The sequence below is a fragment of the Protopterus annectens genome, chromosome 3.part0, assembly GCF_019279795.1.
Source record: "Protopterus annectens isolate FY-2018-M chromosome 3.part0, PAN1.0, whole genome shotgun sequence".
Classification (NCBI taxonomy): Eukaryota; Metazoa; Chordata; order Ceratodontiformes; family Protopteridae; genus Protopterus; species Protopterus annectens.
The window spans coordinates 1,334,255,220-1,334,275,932 of NC_056731.1; the positions used below are offsets into that span (position 1 = coordinate 1,334,255,220).

General features: G+C 37.5%; 1 long non-coding RNA gene across 1 annotated transcript in view; it reads right to left on the minus strand.

Annotated features, from left to right (window-relative positions):
- Positions 1–367: 367 nt before the first annotated feature.
- The window catches only part of LOC122796736, a 64,272-nt gene continuing 43,926 nt past the window's right edge, over positions 368–20,713 (minus strand). Inside the window, exon 3 of the long non-coding RNA XR_006364005.1 lies at positions 368–431. This is a non-coding gene — a long non-coding RNA (uncharacterized LOC122796736). The remainder of the gene's footprint in view (positions 432–20,713) is intronic.

The following is a 20,713-nucleotide window of genomic DNA, read 5'->3' on the forward strand; positions in this document are numbered from 1 at the left end:
TTCTAACATACTGTTTAATACTTGATGTGGTCTTATAATTCTTAATTTTTGCATAATTTCACAAGTGATAACAAATACAAATACATTTACCTGCTTAATGAACTTTTACTGAAAATAAAGTCAGTATAAGCAAATCATCCAACATAGTGAAACTTAGCTAAGCACAGTGAAGTGGTAAACAAAGTTAAAAAATTAATAAATACACAAAAATAATTAACAAACCAGGCTTTCAGTGATACATCGTTTTTCTCTAACACGCTAGTAGTAGTTTTTAAAAGAAAAGCTGTCTACACAAATGAAGCATGAGCTCTTTTAAACAAACCAAATAATTTATAATACATTTTAGACTTACTCAGACTGTCTTCGAGATAATATGGAACTACTAGCGGCCATCTGTACTTGTCACCAACAATGGAATTTCTGTCTTGACTCTAAGATAAAAAAGGAACATTTAAAATGGTATCTACTCATCTGTATTATACATGTTAGAACTGGCAGAAATTGAATGAAGCATGCATTATATTCAATATGCTAATTTTGATTATAGGCTAATTATTCATTGCAGATTTTAATTAATACAGAAAGGTTAAATCCAAAACAAACATGGCAAAATGTTTGTAAAGGCATACCAGTAAGAAAACTTGATTCAAGTATGTGTAGTTAAATCATAATTTGTACGGGCTTTTTAGTTCTATTTTCTTCTATCCCACTGCAGTCTAATGACACTGAATATCAACTACATGATAATAATAAGCCATAATGACAGCTTCATTTAGTTAAGGCAAGGAGAAGTAGCAGTGTCATGCCATGGACATGTGTCATCTGTGCAGTGTCACGCCATGGACATGTGTCATCATCTGTGCAGTGTCATGCCATGGACATGTGTCATCATCTGTGCACTGTCATGCCATGGACATGTGTCATCATCTGTGCAGTATCATGCCATGGACATGTGTCATCTGTGCAGTGTCATGTCATGGACATGTGTCATCATCTGTGCAGTGTCATGCCATGGACATGTGTTATCATCTGTGCAGTATCATGCCATGGACATGTGTCATCATCTGTGCAGTGTCATGCCATGGACATGTGTCATCATCTGTGCAGTATCATGCCATGGACATGTGTCATCATCTGTCTTATTTCCCAGCCTCTGTCCTTCCCCCATGCCCAAATTAGGTACGTGGAATACATGGCTGTCCATTCAAAAAGCACATCCCTGGTTTCACAGTTGCACCATTCTCTGAATTTCATACAAGGCTGTTAATTTAGTAAGCCATGTCTGCTTTCACACACATGCCCATCTAAAAACATTCTTTATATCTCCAACTGTATCTTCAATATTTCAGCATCCCTTGCCTCTACCACCATATTTTCAGCAGTGTTGAAACCAGGCATAGCTGCCTATGCCATCAGCCCTCTGTTTTCCGTGACTAGCTTTCTAGCACCAGGGCCATTATTTAGACCTGGGACATCTGTGTTGAAAAAGGAGACCTTTCACTGGGCCATTGAGCCTTTCCATTTGAAAAGACATAAGTGAAAGTCCTACATGAAAAGTTTAATATAACTGTTTATGTGCTATGTTGATAACACCTTGAACTGTTATCATGCTTCCTAGGATATGTTTTACATTACCCAATCAAGACAGTTCTCTTACTTGGAAGAAGAAGGAAAGTGTATTGGTGTCATAAATTGTGCATGCATTGTCAAGTGAATGAGTTTGTGTGTCTCAGTGTGTGTGTGTGCGTGCATGTGTGTGTGTGTGTGTGTGTGTGTGTGTGTGTGTGTGTGTGTGTGTGTGTGTGTGTGTGTGTGTGAGCATGACTGCATGTGTATCTGTGTGTGCATGTTGCATGCTGATATACATGAGAACATGAGTATATATGGATGATTTTATATCTATCTATATATACATATATATATATATATATATATATATATATATATATATATATATATCAATATTGTATGTTGTATACACTGTGTAACACCAAATTAGACATAATGGTTAAGGTCTTTGCCACCAATGCACAAGGTATAAGTTTCAATCCTGACCTCTGGACAATGCCTATGTGGAGTTTGCACATTTTTCTTGTGTCTCTGTGAGGTTCCTCTCACAAACAAACTGGGTGTTTCCACCTTAAATTCACCCAAGAATGAAGTTGTGTGCAACAGCATAGACTTTAGATGATGCCTGTTAGTGAAACAGTTGTATTGGGCATTAATTGCATCAACTATATTCAGAAATTCAGGCAGAAAAACACAGCGTGTGTGCCATTCCAGGGCTAGCCTCTTGGTGGAGTACAAATTGGCTGTAGTTGGTCACGTTAACTAATGTTGCCAAAAATGGTCATGGATATTTGCTCATGGTAAGTGGGTTGAGGATCTGACTTATGCCAGTGACCCATGCTATGTCCCTTTATTGTCCAGTATGTACCCAACATAATGTCCAGAAGCCCTGGGTCAATAATCTGTTAGATAGCTATGATCCAGTTGCACAGATTGGGTTACCTGTGTTGAGTGAAACCTGGATGCAAAATCAATCATCCTGTGGAACATGAGAAAAGTATTGCTACACTAATCCACTCACAAGAACCAAGAAACAAACTGGAAAAATGTTAACCCAGAAAAAAGTCCTCAAACAATCAAGTGCACACAAAATTCCTGGGAACATATACCAAGCAGAAACTTGCTATGCCAAATAATTCTTTGAAAAATGTTCTCCTTGAGCAAGTCTTGTAGAATAAAAAATGTTCTCTTTGAGCAAGTCTTGTAGAATAAAAACACAGCTTTATTACGAAATGCAGTAGGTAAGCGCTTTCATGGGACTACCTCCCACTTCATCAGACCATTACAATAGCAGTACTATCCACTTATTTATAAGGCAAGTTAAATTGGTGATACCAATTAAATAGCAATTACCCATTCATTTTAAAGAGATATTCATCTCTACTTGAATCACTTGCATTGTTTCTATTCAAATATTACTAATATAAAAACACATATACAAGTATATAAAAAATATAAAATACATACATAAAAATAATAAAATGAATCCTTTAACTGTTTCCCATGTCATACTTCAATTTCATCCTAAATATGCACCATTCTGTTATAAACTTCATAACTTTGATTTAACATACATGGTTAATATTACTGCTAACATAATTCCTATTCATACTGGGTCTCATTAACGTAGAGACCTGTTCTTTAGTATAGGCTTTAATGGTATCCTGTCATTTAGTCCCTTACCTCTGTTGCCTCTTAACCTGACTATCCACCTTACTTCTGACATTTCTGTTTTGTTGATTATATCTCCCCCTCTATCATTTTCACTAACTACTTCAATGGCCATAAATCTAAAATTATGTGACATGGGCATTTGACATGGTCCCACACAAACAACTTATCTCTGTCCTCAATAACCTATCCTTCTCACAATCAGTCACCAACTGATTTCAGAGTTACTTGTCTGACCACCAACAATCCGTTGTATGGCAGGATGACATATCTCCCCAACTACCTGTCTCCATAGGGGTTCCCCAAGGATCCATCCTTGGACCCCTACTCTTCTCTGTTTACACCAATAATCTAGCCTCTGCCACCAAACATGGCACACTCATACAATACGCAGATGACTCAACCATCATCTGCTCAGCCCAGTCCCTACCCAAACTGCAAAAAGTCACACAGGAAGCCTTTTCCTCTGTTGAAACATGGTTATCCAATGCCCAATTAATACTAAACCCAAACAAAACTAAACTACTCATCTTCCAATCCACCAAACATACTCAAAACAACTCTCACTTTAACATCACAACAAAAGACAACACCACTATATACCCAACTGAACACACCAAATTGCTAGGACTAGAAATAGACAATAAACTAAAATTTGACATTCACATATCCATGACCATAAAAATAGTCCACAAAAAACTAGGAGCGTTATACAGAAATAAGCAATTTCTCACCAAAGCAGCAAAGATTTCAATAGCAAATTCCTACCTTATCTCCACCCTACTTTATGCCTCTCCAATATATACCAACCTAAGGCAATGTGATCTAAACAAGCTAGAGACCTGCTACAACAAAATCGCCAAATTCGCCACAGGGGCATCCTACCATAGTCACCACTATCTCTCACTTGCTGAACTGGGCTGGCTTGAACTCCCTCACCTCCTTCAGTGGTATCAACTCTCACTCGCCCACAAACTAGTAAACCATCCACTAAATGTCCCATCCCTCCAGAATCTACTCCAACCCTATCGCACCACTAGACCACTAAGATCCAGCAACAAAAATCACTTGCAGATCACTAAAGCCAATAACTCTGCTGGTGAAGCACTATTCTCTTGTGCCATAGCCAAATTATGGAACTCACTCCCACCCACAATTACCTCTGTACCATCATGCACCCACTTCAAAACTTTACTAAAAGCGCACCTAAAAACATGCTGGCTATGACCTTGCAACTCCCACTCTAATATCATCCACCCCATCCAACCACTACCTTTCTCTCCACTCCACTAACTACCTTGATTATAGCAAGCTCAGATGCTCATAAGCCTAGTACTTATTATACAGCAGGAACTTCTCATTGTAACATTTGTTAATGTGTGTTATGTACTTCACAGATAAATATTCTAGTTGTCTACTGATGTACTATGTTCTTCATCTGTAAATATGTTGTAAGTAATTGCTATGTTAAATTGTTAATCACTATGAAATCCAATGTAACTACTGTCTGTTTATTTTACTGTGGAGCTTTTATCCCCGGGCCTCCGCCGAAAATGGACCTACGTCCAGTCGGACACTCCCGGTCAACACATTTAAATAAATAAATAAATAAATAAATAAATGTGTGGAACCCATTTTCAAAACATGTTTGGCCAAAGCATTAGTTTTATCTAAATTCCTGATGCTTAGTAAATGCTCTCTTATCCTTGTTTTAAATTCCCTGTTCGTCTTACCTATACAGTAAGATGAACACACGTTACAGATAGCTAAATATACTATATTTTGAGTACTGCAAGTGGCCGTAACTTTAAATGTAAACTCTATTCCTGTATCAGGTTGTTCAAATTTATTACTATGATCTTTCCATTTACGTTGGTTACACTTACCACATGGTATTGTTCTTACATGTTCTTATTTTTCTTTTGCTTTCTTCTCTGTACTAACATAACAAAGGTGTCTTTTTAATGACTTCTTATTTCTCTAGCAAAATACTGGTTCTTCTCCAACCAACTCTGTTATATGCGGGTCACTTGTAAGTACAGGCCAGTGTTTCCTCACAATATCTTTCATAATCCTAACATCAGACGTATAATCCGTGGCTATTTTAACTATATCTGAGTGGGATATATCTATTTTTCTCATCATCTGATTCTCTCATTGTGAGAAATAAGGTTTGCCCTTTGTGGGCCTCAAAGTCTTAACTTCTGTCATTACTTCTTGTATTTCATTGTAATTATAACCCCTTTTTAAGAATTTCCCACTCAAATCTTCTATCTTATTTTCAAATATTGTCTCTTCTGCTGTTAATCTTGAAATTCTTAATGCTTGCCCCTTCATAACTTTTTTTAAAAATATGTTGGGGGTACATACTCCCTCTATGTATATATGTATTCTTGTAGCACTCCTTTCTATATGTTTGGGTTGATAAACTCCCTTGTGGGTCCCTATTCACCATTACATCAAGGAAGGTGATGTTACTTTCTGAATAATTCATCTCAAATTTTAAAAAGGCAGTGCTCTCATTTAAGCTCTTGTGGATATTCATCTCTACTTGAATCACTTGCATTGTTTCTATTCAAACATTACTAATATAAAAACACATATACAAGTATATAAAAAATATAAAATACATACATAAAAATAATAAAATGAATCCTTTAACTTCAATTTCATCCTAAATATGCACCATTCTGTTATAAACTTCATAACTTTGATTTAGCATACATAGTTAATACTACTGCTAACATAATTCCTATTCATACTGGGTCTCATTAACGTAGAATACTTAACATTAGATGGAACATACACAGCTAGTAGAGTAGAACTTATATGCTTATTAATGGAACAAGTACTAGAGAACAACATCATGATATTCAGTAATAAGACCTATAGACAAAAAGAAGGTGTAGCCATGGGCACTTCAAGTGCGAATAGATATGCAAACATAGTAATGGCTAACTGGGAAAGGAAGTGGATAGTATTTGAGAAGTGGCAACAAGTTAAATTCTATAGACGCTTTATAGATGACCTCTTTTTGTTATGGCAGGGTACAGAGCCAGAGCTAAAGTGTTTCCACAAGAGCTTGAATGAGAGCACTACCTTTTTAAAATTTGAGATGAGTTATTCAGAAAGTAACATCACCTTCCTTGATGTAATGGTGAATAGGGACCCACAAGGGAGTTTCTCAACCCAAGTATATAGAAAGGAGTGCTACAAGAATACATATATACATAGAGGGTGTATGCACCCCCAACATATTTTTAAAAATGTTATGAAGGGGCAAGCATTAAGAATTTCAAGAGTAACAGCAGAAGAGACAATATTTGAAAATGAGATAGAATATTTGAGTGGGAGATTCTTAAAAGCAATACAGCTAAGTGTCGAATAAATTTTACAAGGAGCTGAGAGCTGCAGGGGAACAAAAGTTTAGTGTTGCTTATAAAGGTGCTTGAATTGTTAATAGCACAACAGGTAGTGTGCTTGCTTTGGATGCAGAAGGCTGTGGGTTGTACTCCCACAGTAAGCAGATGCATTGTTAATATTATACTGTGTTGTAAAGGGTGTAGATGCTGCAGTCATTTTTGGTGAAGATACCTAGTAACTATGAACCTGTTATCAGTTTGCCATCCAATGCATCCATTCCTTATTACAATATTACTAGCTTATCATTTTTTTAATGCAACATAGGCAATTTATTCCTCAAGGGCAACAGGCACTTTATTTGTAGATGAAACAATGACATATAAAGTTGTTTGCTAGCAGCAACCTCTTCATTAGTTACATATTTCTTTAATGTGGAATTATTTAGATGACTTTTGCTTCTTCAGAGATTGTGCATATTTACTAATACTGGTGGACTGTAGAAGTTTGAGTAGACTTTTTTATGATGGAAATGTTCTGAATTGGGCAGTTTTGTCATTAATGGTGCATGCATTATGTTTTATTGTTTACTGGAAAAATGTTCAAAACAATAAATTTAAAATGCCCTCTAACAACTGTACTGTATTGTGCAAGGAATATAATTTAATACAATCAGGAAGATGTATCAAAGAGCATGTGTATGTTTCGTGTTCAAGGGGCCTATGATTTGAAAACAGCCCAAAGTTAATCTTTATCTGCCACTGGCAAAATGTACTTTCTTTGAATGTGGGTTTCAATGCTGTTTCAATGAATGTGAGTTTCAAGGGCAGAGAAGTTTTAATGCTAAGTCTATTTTCATTGTGAGACTGCATTGCTTTGTTTAACAGATATCTATTAGTTTGTGCTGTAAAATGCAAAATAAAACTTTCAAATGAAATCCAAATCATTGCAGAAGTAAAGCAGTATGCACACTGCAATGTTTATGGTAAATGGGGTGAAATAACCAAGGAATGGGACATTGGAATGGCTGCAGGGGGGAGTCTCCATTCGACCATGATTTTGTGAGGGGGGAAGGGCAGCAAACTCAAAGATGGCCCCAGTTGAACTATACCTCTCAACTGTCCAGATATTTGCAGAATGAATAGATTTTTGTTTCTTATTTTTGTTTTGTTCCTCATAAAATTTGTGGTTTTCTGTCAAATCATTTAGGAATGAAGTCACTAAATAATGACAGACATTGAGTTTCAGAAGACATAACCTTCAGAAAAATGCATGCTAAAGCAAGACCTGTTATTCTATTAACTGTCTTAAGTTTATACAAAAGCAATTTTTAGTACTGTCTGTATGTTACCCCAATATAGTTGGCCTTGTCCAGATTTATTGCATTAACAGGTGCAAATAAATCACTTTATAGAATTAGGAATATCCAAACCTCTCAACTGTCCCCAATTTTGGCTCAAAATGTTGCTCTCCTCCTAATAATCCATCTGCAAAATGGCAATTTTGGAAGAAAACATGGAGGGTTTACAATTAATAAATAACTGTAATAATCAGCTATAGATTACTTTTATTTCAGAAATGCATGTAGATGCTCTTATTTTTCAGCTGCTCAAGTTAGCAGTACTAATATTAAAAAATGTCCCTTCTCTGACAGGTTCCCAGCTGTATTGTGTGGCTATTTTATATTTTTACATCACGTTTTTGGTCTGTTTTTCATAACATTGCGTTTTTTTGGCAAATTAGTGGCAAATCATTAAAGATTGAAGTTAGAAAATAATGGCAGACATTTGAGTTACAGATTTCATACCCTTCAGAAAATTCATACTAATGCAAGACCTTCTACTTTCTAAGTTTATAAGAGCAATATTTAAAAATTGTCCTTATTTTTGGCCTGTCTCCCACTTCTATGTATGGCTTTGTCCAGATTTCTTGCTCTGAGGTTGTGAGGTATGAGTGTCAGAGCTATCACTGTCAGCCAGAGACATTTCAAATTGTGACAAACTTGTTGCACCCCATTCCCCATTGTAGTGGCTCTGGATGTGTTCAAGCAAGGCAAGGAGCAGTTATGCAGTCTGAGTGTGCAGAGTATTCCCCCATCCAAGGTGGACCACAGGTACGACCGTGGCTTTTCACCTGTCCTTGATTTTGAAGAATGTTCTGGTTTTCTGTCCTATTTTTATACTGTTGATTTATGCTTCTTATTATTCAGAAAATGCATGCTGTCACAGTGCCCTGTTGCTCTGTGTTTTAAGTAGCAATGCTTTAATGACCATCAGGTAAGCTTGTCGGAGATTGTAAGATGCAAGTAAGCTTTAATAAGCATACTGTTAAAGAATTACCAACATTGAAAGCCTTTTCGTTGTTGCCATGCAGGGAATATTTACATAACTAGATAACGTATAAGCCTTAGGTATTGAAATGCATATGACAGTATTTGTAATAAAGGACAGGATTACAATATTTTCAGAAGCTCATTGCATTTGTTAGAAACTTGCAGTCATCTTTGCAGGCTTTACCCGTAAACTAAACAGAATGCCAATCTATCATGTGTGGTCCATAACTTGTGCAGGAATCCTTTAAGCAGTTTATCTTGAGCTTGTTTCTTGTTTGCTGTTCATTTTTTACATTGATCATGTCTTCCCCATGAAACAAGTAGATAGTTGTTGTCAGGCAGCAGGTCTTTTTTGGATAAGAAACATTTTTACAAGTGGGGGTATCACACAGAGATTGCTACTTTCAGCATGTTATTTGGTAATTTTATAAAACTGAATATAAATTATAATTAGAACTGCAGTGCAAGGAGAAGTGGTTTGAGTTGAGTGCTGCTTGTTTTTTTATACTTGATTTTGACTGGCATTCCAGTAATGTATTTAAAAAGTAATTTATTTTTTCATTCATCACAACCTTTGTGTTTCCATCTGGATATTAAGTAAGTTGACATGTAGCCAATGCATTGAAATATTTTTTTTCTTCTACACTTCATTTTGTCTTGATTGGACTTTCATAATGATGGTTTGGCACCCAGGGCAGCGTATTTAATTAAAATTCCAGTTGTTGTGGTTTTGAGCATGGCCCCACCCCTGTCTAGTTGGCCAAACCTATTCCCATTGGCCCCACCCATTCAGCTGTCTCCTGCAGCCCCTTTTAATTTGAAGTGGCCAGCCGCCACTGCTTGTGTCACATAGACTTTTTCAGAATTACAAATACAATTCAATTTCCTTTTATACAACTTTAAAACCCATTAACCTATCAACACACAAATGAGTTCCCATACCCATAAAACTTGAAACTTTCATTGCAAAAAAAATACATATGTATTAATTATATACATTTATATAAAAACTCCTTAAAGCTACATCAAAACCTTTATTTGGAATATTGTTTTATAGTTAAACTTTTGCAAAGAGTTGTGTTTGAGTGGGAATGTAGAGAATAGTTCAAGTTTTTAAAAGTACAAAGAGATGAAGAGAATGTCTGTGTTTGTGGATAGTGGTGTGGATGACATGCATAAAGAGGATGGAAAGATGCAATTTTAATTATTTCTCCTCAAAAATCGCCTAGAATGTTATTTTGTAATGTCACTGCAAGTGATTCACTTTAAGTTAAGGAAAGGTGTATGTAGCCATCATCTACAGCTATAGGAGTCAGACAAAACATTTTGAAACATTATCAGACCTTTAGAAAACTGCAAAAAAACCTTTTTAGCTGAGTATTATCTAAGCACACCATGTAGGAAGTATTACTTCTTATAGCTCACATTTGACAGCAGATTTCAGCAAATGTGAACTCATGTATTCATCTTCATTACCCTGTTGACCACTGTAATCTGTACATCCAAATCTTCAGCTTGCTAAAAAGTACATTTAACTTAATATACAGAGCTAAGCACAGTCGCACAAAGTGCTACAGACTAATGCTGCCGAAGGCAATAAAGTCACAAGATATTGTCATAAGCTGTGTAGCTCCATTTAGCTTTATTTGCATTTGTTGCCCAGTGCCAGACATTTAGCAAATGCAAAGGTGGAAGAATAACGATACAGAAGGGAGACGATACATTGATGGGATGAGACTGAGGCAGGGAAAAAGTAATTTGTAACAGAAGAAGGATAATGCTGACTCATAGCAATATTTAGCCAACTGGTAGACATCAAACAGTGTACAAAAATAGTTTGTAACACTTAGATAATGGCTGGATTACAACCCTTGAAAGTAGTCAAAATTCAAAAAATTTGTCTATACATGTGAGCATTATCTCACCACACTACAACGGGATTCTGCTTCACAGCATTTAAACAGCACAGTTGAAGCACAGTGACAACTTACTGCAGCAGAAGGGGTGAACAGAGATAGAGAGACAGAGACAGATGCAGAGAAGAACCGTAACAATATGCATTGGGGGACATGTAGAAACATCTGTATGGTGTGTTACTGCTACTTATTAAGTCATAAACTTGTAAAGCAACACAGTCATGACCCAAAACAGTAAGCAGATGCAGGGAACTCCAGGAACACACCACCGACACACCACCACAATGAAAAAGTACTTTAATTAAGCACTTTCTTCTTGGTTACAGACTTCATCAGAATAAAATCCCTACAATTGAAACTTCTTAAATACATAACCCCAGCCTCTCATTGGTCTCCCAAAAATTACATCGTTTCCTTTACACAAAATACAATAAAAAATAGAAATAAAACTATATAATACTACGCTCCATATAAAATATTAAAATCCAATATTGTAATTCAAATCTGTATCTAACACTTCCAAATACATACATTTAGCACAAGCGACCTTCATAAAAGGAACATGGACTTCAATTTAAACCCAGAACTCAAGGAAATTCTATCATTCAGTTCAGGTAACTGACAAGCATTTGTTTTAATTTGCCACTTGAGTTCTATAAACTCTAAAAACTACATGGTCAATTGCTCCAAAATAAAAGAATGTGTGGGAAACATACTTATATGTTTGAACAAGGCATTATTCTCATTTCTATGGTTGATATCATATAAGTGCTGATACACCCTTTGCCTTAATGGCCTCTTAGTTTTTCCAACATAAAACTCATCACAAGAGTCACATAGAGCAACGTAGACCACACCCTTAGAATAGCAATAGTATTTCTTACAAGGTGTAACTACACCAAAACTCTTAATCACCAATTTGTCCTTATCCACCATAAATGGACACTGTGAACATCTACCACACTTGTAACTACCTCCTTGTATTGATGTTCCTGATTTCCTTTCCAACATTCCCTTTAGGGAAATTTCCTTTTTATGCACAACTATTGGATTGTTTCCCACTATTGTGTTCACTTCCTTATCCATGGTGAACATTTCCCAAAGTTTCTGTATTATATTCCTGATGTCATAAAAGTTGGCTCTAAAGGGAAGGATAAGAGCTCTAACAAACCTATCCTGTCTGTTTGGTTCCTTTCCACCCTCTACCCCACTATCCATAGATAGTAGAGAATAAAATATCTCACCCTCTCTCTTTCCTCTTACTTCATCAGCAATGTTATGCACAAAATTGACAGGGTAGCCTCTCTTTTCTAACATCACTTTCAACACTATACAATCTCTTAAAAAATCCTCCATCTCTGAAATCATTCTAGCTAACCTGGGCAGTATGTCAGGGGTAGAGGGTGGAAAGGAACCAAACAGACAGGATACGTTTGGTAGAGGAATATCATCATCTTCTTAGGGGTTAGGGGTCACCAGAGCAGATCATCTGTTTCCATTTGTTCCTGTCCTCTGCGTCTTGCTCTGTCACACCAACCACTTGCATGTACTCTCTCATCACATCCATAAACCTTATCTTAGGTCTTCCTCTTTTTCTGTTACCTGGTAGCTTCATCCTTAGCATCTTTTTCCCAATATACTCAGCATCCCTCCTCAGCACATGTCCAAACCAACATAATCTTGCCTCTCTGGCTTTGTCTCCAAACCTTCCAACCTGGGCTGACCTTCTAATATACTTATTCCTAATCCTGTCTACCCTCTGTCACACCCAGTGCAAATCTTAACATCTTTAACTCTGCCATGTCCAGCTCTAACTCCTGCCTTTTTGTCAATGCCACTGTCTCCAACCCATATAACATAGCTGGTCTCACTACCCTCTTGTAGACCTTCCCTTTCACTCTTACTAGTAATCGCCTGTCACAAATCACTCCTGACACTCTTCTCCACCCACTCCGTCCTGCCTGTACTCTCTTCTTCACCTCTCTTCCACAAACACCATTACTCTGAACTATTGATCCCAAGTATTTAAACTCATCCACCTTCACCACCTCCACTCCTTGATTCCTCTACCCTCCCTCTCATTCACATACATATATTTTGTCTTAGTCCTGCTGACATTCATTCCTCTTCTCTCTAGAGCATATCTCCATCTCTCCAGGGTCTCCTACACCTGTTCCCTACTCCCACTACAGATCACAGTGTCATCTGCAAACATCATAGTCCACAGGGACTCCTGTCTGATCTCGTCTGTCAACCTGTCCATCACCATTGCAAATAAGAAAGGGCTCAGAGCTGATCCTTGATGTAATCCCACCTCCACCTTAAATGCATCTGTCACTCCCACTGCAGACCTCACCGCTGTCACACTACCCTCGTACATATCCTGTACCACTCTTACATACTTCTCTGACACTCCCAATTTCCTCATACAATACCACAACTCCTCTCTAGGCACCCTGTCATATGCCTTCTCTAAGTCTACAAAAACACAATGCAACTCCTTCTGACTTACTCTGTACTTCTCCATCAACACTCTCAGACAAACATTGCATCTGTAGTTGTCTTTCCTGGCATGAAACCATACTGCTGATCACTAATCCTCACGTCCCTTCTTAACCTAGCTTCCACTACTCTTTCCCATAACTTCATGCTGATATGGTAGAGGAATATAATGCAGAAATTTTGGGGAATGTTCGCCACGGATAAGGAAGTGAACACAACAGTGGGAGACAATCCAACAGTTGTGCATAAAAAGGAAATTTCCAATGATGTGGTCTAAGTTGGTCTAAGTTGCTCTGTGTGACTCCTGTGATGGGTTTTATGTGGGAAAAACTAAGAGAGCATTAAGGCAAAGGGTGTATCAGCACTTATATGACATCAGCCATAGAAATGAGAATAATGCCCTGTTCACACGTATAAGTATGTTTCCCACACATTCTTTTTTTTTCGAGCAATTGACCATGCAGATTTGGGACCTCATGGAGGGCCAGCCGATGAGTTTTTAGAGTTTATGGAACTTAAGTGGCAAGTTAAAACATGCTTGTCAGTTACCCGGACTGAATGATAGAATTTCCTTGAGTTCTGTGCTTAAATTGAAGTCCATGTTCTTTTTATGAAGGTCTTTTGTGTTAATTGTATGCATTTGGAAGTGTTAGGTGCAGATTTGAATTACAATATTGGATTTTAATATTTTATATGGAGCATAGTATTATATAGTTTTTATTTCTATTTTTTATTGTATTTTGTGTAAAGGAAATGATGTCATTTTGGGAGACCAATGACAGGCTGGGGTTATGTATTTAAGAAGTTTCAATTGTGTGGATTTTATTCTGATGAAGTCTGTAACCAAGACGAAAGCGCTTAATTAAAGTACTTTTTTATTGTGTTGGTGTGTCGGTGGTGTGTTCCTGGAGTTCCCTGCATCTGTTTACTTATTAAGTCATCATTAATCTGTCCTGCTCTTTACAATAAAGTACATGCAATAGGTACAAATAAGGGGTAGGAGAGTGCAATAAACATGACGACATAAGCAGGATAAGGTAGGCTTAATAACTAACCCTGTTATTGCTGCAGTTGTTTGGCAAATGATGCCTTGCTGTACTGTTCAAATGGTATGTTAATGAAATGTATATGGACAGAAATACAGACGTTTGCAGTTAAATATATGAAAGTAATATGAAATGTCATGAATTAATACACTGACATACAGCTGTAATTTAATGTATGACACTGTACAGAAAACATCAGACTACAAACAAGGTAATTATCCCAGCAAGCCACATAGGAACTCCCACTTCATTACATCCAGCAGCCTCAGAACTCTTACATTAACTGTTTTCACAGTATTGCCTTTAGTCTGCCTTTACTCTGCATTCTCAAAGGGTAGTGGATTTAAGCACATTTTCAGAAAAGTAACCATACCAGCACAGATTAAATTAAAATCTTCAGCTTTTACAATAACAAGTTTAACAGTGATCACTGTCACTCAGAATTGCTGCACTGTGGCAACCTCTGCGCAAGTGCTGAGGACATAAATTGAAAGCTTTTCAATAGTCTGTTTCTGGTCAGATGGGCTGTGTGTGACTATTTTTTTCACCAGATTAAACATGTGAACAAGTGCTAGATAGAACAGTGGGAAAAATGAGGTTGGCAAGCACAGGGTAGGATGGAGCAGAAAGAGTACAGGAATTTCAGAAGTGTCAGGGGAGAGCACCATAGCTATCCACTTCTTCACAACATAAATGTAGTTGTGCACAAAATTTCATGACATGATTGGGGACAACAACAGAATAATATTGTATGGCCAATTGGACCAAATCAAGTGTGTCAAGATGACACATAGGCAAAGTGGAGAGCTATGTTTGGGGTGTATTTATTTTTGAGACAGCTGCCCATTTTTTGAGAGAGACAGGAATGTTGGAAAAGGTGCTTAGGAATGAGACGATCAGGCAGGTAGGGTAGGTTAAGAAGCATTTATAGAAAACAAAGAACATACAAGGCAGGCAATGATGGAGACCAAAGGTTGGGATGCATCATGACTGAGTATAGATAGGGGACATCACTGTCATGCCCACATCTAGCTTGAGAACAGTGAGAATCTAGTCCTCACTCTCAGAACTGTCATCACTACCAAAGCAGTGCCAGACATAGCACCATCTATGAAATCGGACACAGGACCTTTTTAATCTTGCTGATACATGCAGTGAGGTACCTCTCCATGATATCTTGCACTAGCCCTGTCAGCACATGCCAGGCTGACAAAATTGCCACTTCCACTGCTACTGGAGAGTACAACTGCACCAGCATCCATTGCAGAACTACCTCACAGAGTTGGAGCAAGTAGGTCAGGGGTTGTGGAGGCAACACTGACAGGTTGTGAACCTAAAGTATTGGTTGTCTCTGTTGGCATCTGGGGAGGTATGGTGGGCTGAGTTGCAGTATTCAGTTCACCACTCTGTGCTTTTGGTCATTTATTTTTTTAGCAGCAAGTTATGCAAACAGAAGAATGTCAATAAACTATAACCCCCCCAAAAAGAGAGAGAGAGAGAGAGAGAGAGTGGGGGAGACAAAGAGATAATTAGATGCATGACGTGACCTTAGTGTATTGTTCAATAAACTTTGTTTGGCAATACATAAATTATTATGATAATTTACTGTTGTATAATTTTGCCATATCCATATATGGTGGAAAGGTATTAGTTTGTCATGCAATAAACACATCTCACAGCTATGATATAAAAAGATCAGCTTTTATTTCCCACTGATGGATAGGATTTATACTTTCAAATGTAATAATTGCAATTATCATAATTGAATTGTTCCTGACATATTATTGTGTTAATGTTTTATAAATACCTATCCAGCAATAAAAAGCAATTGCAGCTTCTGGGTATCAAACCCACATACATTTAATCTCATATTCTTGTTGCTTAATGTAAAAAGCAAGAGTTATAGGGGACGGCATAAATGCTTGAGATGTAGGTTGTGATATGTCTGCACAAGATGCTTGTGATTGAGGGAATGAAAAGAAATTTCTGGCTTGAATTTGGACCTGAATCATGCTTACTCTGTGCCTCTCTAATGCAAGTTAATCCTTCCTGGTGCACCTCATGGTTTGCAGCTTTTTCCTCTGCAGCTGTACAGTACAACAAGAAAAGAAATATATATGAAAGAATAATGAATACCTGCACTGGCTGACTAGATCATTAATGCCATATCACAGACAGCTTGTGGGTCAGTATGATTACATAAGTGATTACACAAGTGAGGGGTGTTCATAGTCTTAAATTCAGCCTTTCATCAGCTTAGGAGATCCTGCTTGCACTTCATAAGGTCATTATAGTTGACAATGTTCCCCAGTGTGTGGAATGCCAATTTCACTGGAGAAAACATTGGCTAAGCTATAACAAACCTCAGCCTTATACCAAGACCTGGCATAATGCCCCTGCAGCAGCCTATGGCTGTAACGCAAGGAGTGCCACAAATATCCTGGACTCCTCAACACTCCACCTTTGTGTTCTAAATTTGGCATCAATCTCTCCCTTGCCAGCCATGTCTGTGAAAGTCAGGTTAACAAAATCTGTCTGAACTAGTGCCCAATTCAGATCTTGTGGGTAACTAGTTGTACACAATTACATACAGCCTTGCCAACTGCATCTGTGCAATTTAAAGCAGATAGATTCCTTGGCAGACACATTGGCAGTACTTGCATCACATAGCAGTAAAAGTGTGGCACATGGCATTGAGCTTTGCCAGGTTTGATGCTCAACCTATTGACATGGGTCCTGATGTTCAACAATGGAATGCCTGATGGCATGGCTTTTAATCCTTGCATGCTGGAAGGAGAAAGAAGATGAATTCTGGCACATTGTGATGTTGGTGTTTATACAATGTTACAACATTGTTGTACTAACTGCGAATCCAACCCATGGGATAAAGCATGAAAAAAATGAAATTCAGCTTATTAATTGACTTTGACACAGAAAAGCTTCTTTTCAAACATGAAAATTAGATATATATTTTGAATAGAGTCTGTGTACTTAATAAAGGAGTTTCAACTGGAAACAGACTGCCTACCATGCATGGATTACTTTCAAATACGTGATAATTTTGTACAATATTTCAAAGTATATATTTTTTATTTTTTACTTAGGATGAGTTTAAGTTTGCTACTTCTACTACCATTACCTGATCTGATTAATATACAGTGATTAACTAGATATATCTTCCACACAGAGAAGTTTCTTAGACTGTTTAGAAATTAGACATATACTAATTTCGGAATGAATGGAGCTATACTACAAAAGAGGCCTGTTATGTGTGTGATTCTATTTAGTCCTGGTAATGCATTCCTATGTAAAAGTCAGTATTTCTGTCTGTGAATAAATTTCAGATGTGTGCAGTTGAATGAGCTGAGTAATACAGGTTGGGGTATGTTAAATAAATACTTCAGAAGACATAACTGTCCTAAACACATACTTGGAATATGTGATGAGTCATGATGCGTATAACAAAAGTATTGTACCTATTACACATATTGCATGTGAATTTTATATTACATATCATTAATGTCATGTACATGAAATTGGGCACATATTTGCCTTAGGTTATATATGAAACATTAATGATATAGACTAAATAGAAAAATGTATTTATGCAAACATTACTGATACATTGCTTGCAAGAAACATGTTTAACATTATCATTTTTCTTTAGTGTTACAGTCTTAAGCAGAATGTTGTGAGAAATGGGATTTTTTTTAACCCTTTGAAAAAGTATATTTAGCTGGATTCAAACCCTTAATCAGCTGTATACTTTATCTAAACTTACTGCACTTCCACCCTGTGCCACAGAAATAGGTAAGTAAAAGGTGACATTTCTTTACTGAATACTGCCAGAGTGCTGAGGAAAGTACACCATTGTCAGGCATGATTGCATTATATAAGGCATCCTAAACTACATTTTTAACTTTTTTCCATAGGTAGTAAACCATGTTTGTGCACTGCCAAGCAGAACAAATGCAAATTAAAATAAAAAAATCAAATATTGTGAATAATCGTGATGTGATCTCTAAACAGGATTTGAGCAATGCACCATCTGCTTTGTTTCTTAGTTCACTTCAGAAACACCTTGTGCCACAGAGAAACTTACATGAGAGGTGTACTTTCTTCACTGACTGCAATCCAGAGTATTGCTGGCTGTGCCAGGAGTGTTTGCACTACATGAGACATCCTAAAGTAAATTTGTAATTTTTTCTTTGGGCAGTGAATTTTGTTTGTGCAAATGCAAATTAAAAATAATTAAAAAATGCATTACCTATATTGAGAATAAGTGCAAAGTGATCTTGACACAGGATTCAAACAATGTCTCCTGTGACTTATTTCATTCCATTAACTTCATTTATACCGTGTGTCACAGAATTCACCAAAGCCGTAGATGAGGGTAAGGTGGTTCACACAGCCTATCTTGACCTCATCAAGGCTTTCAACACTATCCCCCATTCTGGAATTATAGCTAAACTCACTAAACTAGGTATAAATCCCTATGTCACAAGATGGGTTGCAAATTGGCTCACTGACAGGACCCACACTGTAAAAAGTTGCAGACTCCAAATCTGACCTCAAAGCAGTGACAAGTGGAGTACCACAGGGTTCCGTCCTGGGAACTCTCCTGTTTGGTATCTACTTCTCTGAAGTACAGGCTAACACAGAAGGCCTCTGGCTAATGAAGTTCGCAGATGACTGCAAACTAAGAGCCATAGTCAAGTCCCCAAATGATGTGGACATCCTACAGAAGGGCCTCGTTGAGACAGGTGCCTGGTGTCAGAGCCATGGCCTCAAGCTCAATGCCAAAAAGTGCAGTGTCATCCCCTTTGGTATAAACTCTGTACCCATGAACTACCACATAGGCAGCAATCTACTTAACACTGAATGTGTGATAAGAGACCTTGGGACCCAGGTGGACAGTAGTCTCTCCTTTGATAGTCACATCTCCACAGTAGTCAGGAAGTCTTTCTATGTGGCACACCTCATCATAAAAGGGTTCTCCTCCAGGAAAAAAGAGGTCATTGTTCCCCTCTACTCTACACTCATTAGGCCCATTATATTGTACACTGACCCTTTTGGAATGTACCTCACAAGATATCCGCAGCAGCTGGAAAGGCCACAGAAGTACCTCACAAAGAGGATTACTGACCTCAAACAAATGCCCTACACTAACTGCCTCAAAAAACTCCAGCTTTACTTAGTAGCATATCGCCTACTCCGAGGTGATCTCTGCCTAACATATAAAGCTATGTCAAACCCAGAGCTGTTGGACATGCTACACCTAAAGAAATCCCAATCGCTCTGAGCTACACACTGTAGGGACCTAAACCTTGTCACCACAATAAACAGGACATGCTGGAAGGATAGATTCCTGTCCCAGAGACTTCCCATATTCTGGAACAGGCAACCCATCTATGTCAAGCAAAGTTCTTCATTAGCAATCTTCAAGAAAAATAGCCTAGTACCTACCTATAAACCTATGAACCTATGAATTGGACATCTGTCAGGTGCAGTCTCTGCAGTAAGTACTCTCCATGATGTGGAGGGCTGTGCACTGACTGTAGGCATATTTGCTCTATAAAAGGCAGCCTAAACTAAAACTTTCATTTTTCCTTAGGTAGTGAACTGTTTTTGTGTGCTGCTGATTGAAGAGTAAATGGAAAAAGCATTAGAAGAAAATATATGATAGAGAAAAAAGCTAAGAGTCACTTAAATGCAATCACTGGGTGTATGTAGCAATGACCAGATCAAACGTGCATTCAAGTAACACATTCATCCTTCTCACATTTCATTGCAACATCAGAAATGTTCTTTGTATAACACATTATCAGACTCGTAGTTAATGACAAATAATGTGAAAGTGGACATACCACAGCTGAAATGTTAGTAATACTGGTAATATTTGATTTTTAAACAACACAATAGTAACACAAAATATAATTAATTACATATTCAGACCACCCTTATCATTTAAGTGGATTCAGACCATGGATCAGCTGTCCTTCTCTAAGCTCACTGCACTTACACCTTGTGCCACAGAGAATGTTACATGGCAGGTATATTTTCTTCACTGAGTACTATCCAGAGTACTGCCAGCCATGCAATACCACCAGACTGGTTTGCACAACATAAGGCAGCGTAAACTAATCTTTTCACTGTTTTCCTTAAGACATGAACGTTCACTTTGTGCTGCCAAGTGGCACTCAAATACAGGAGGCAATAGTCATCAGAAGCGTTCACACAACATTTTGGAATAACAACTTGAATAAACATGAAATGAATCACGATGTATATCTAGCAATGAGTAGAGCTATTATTGC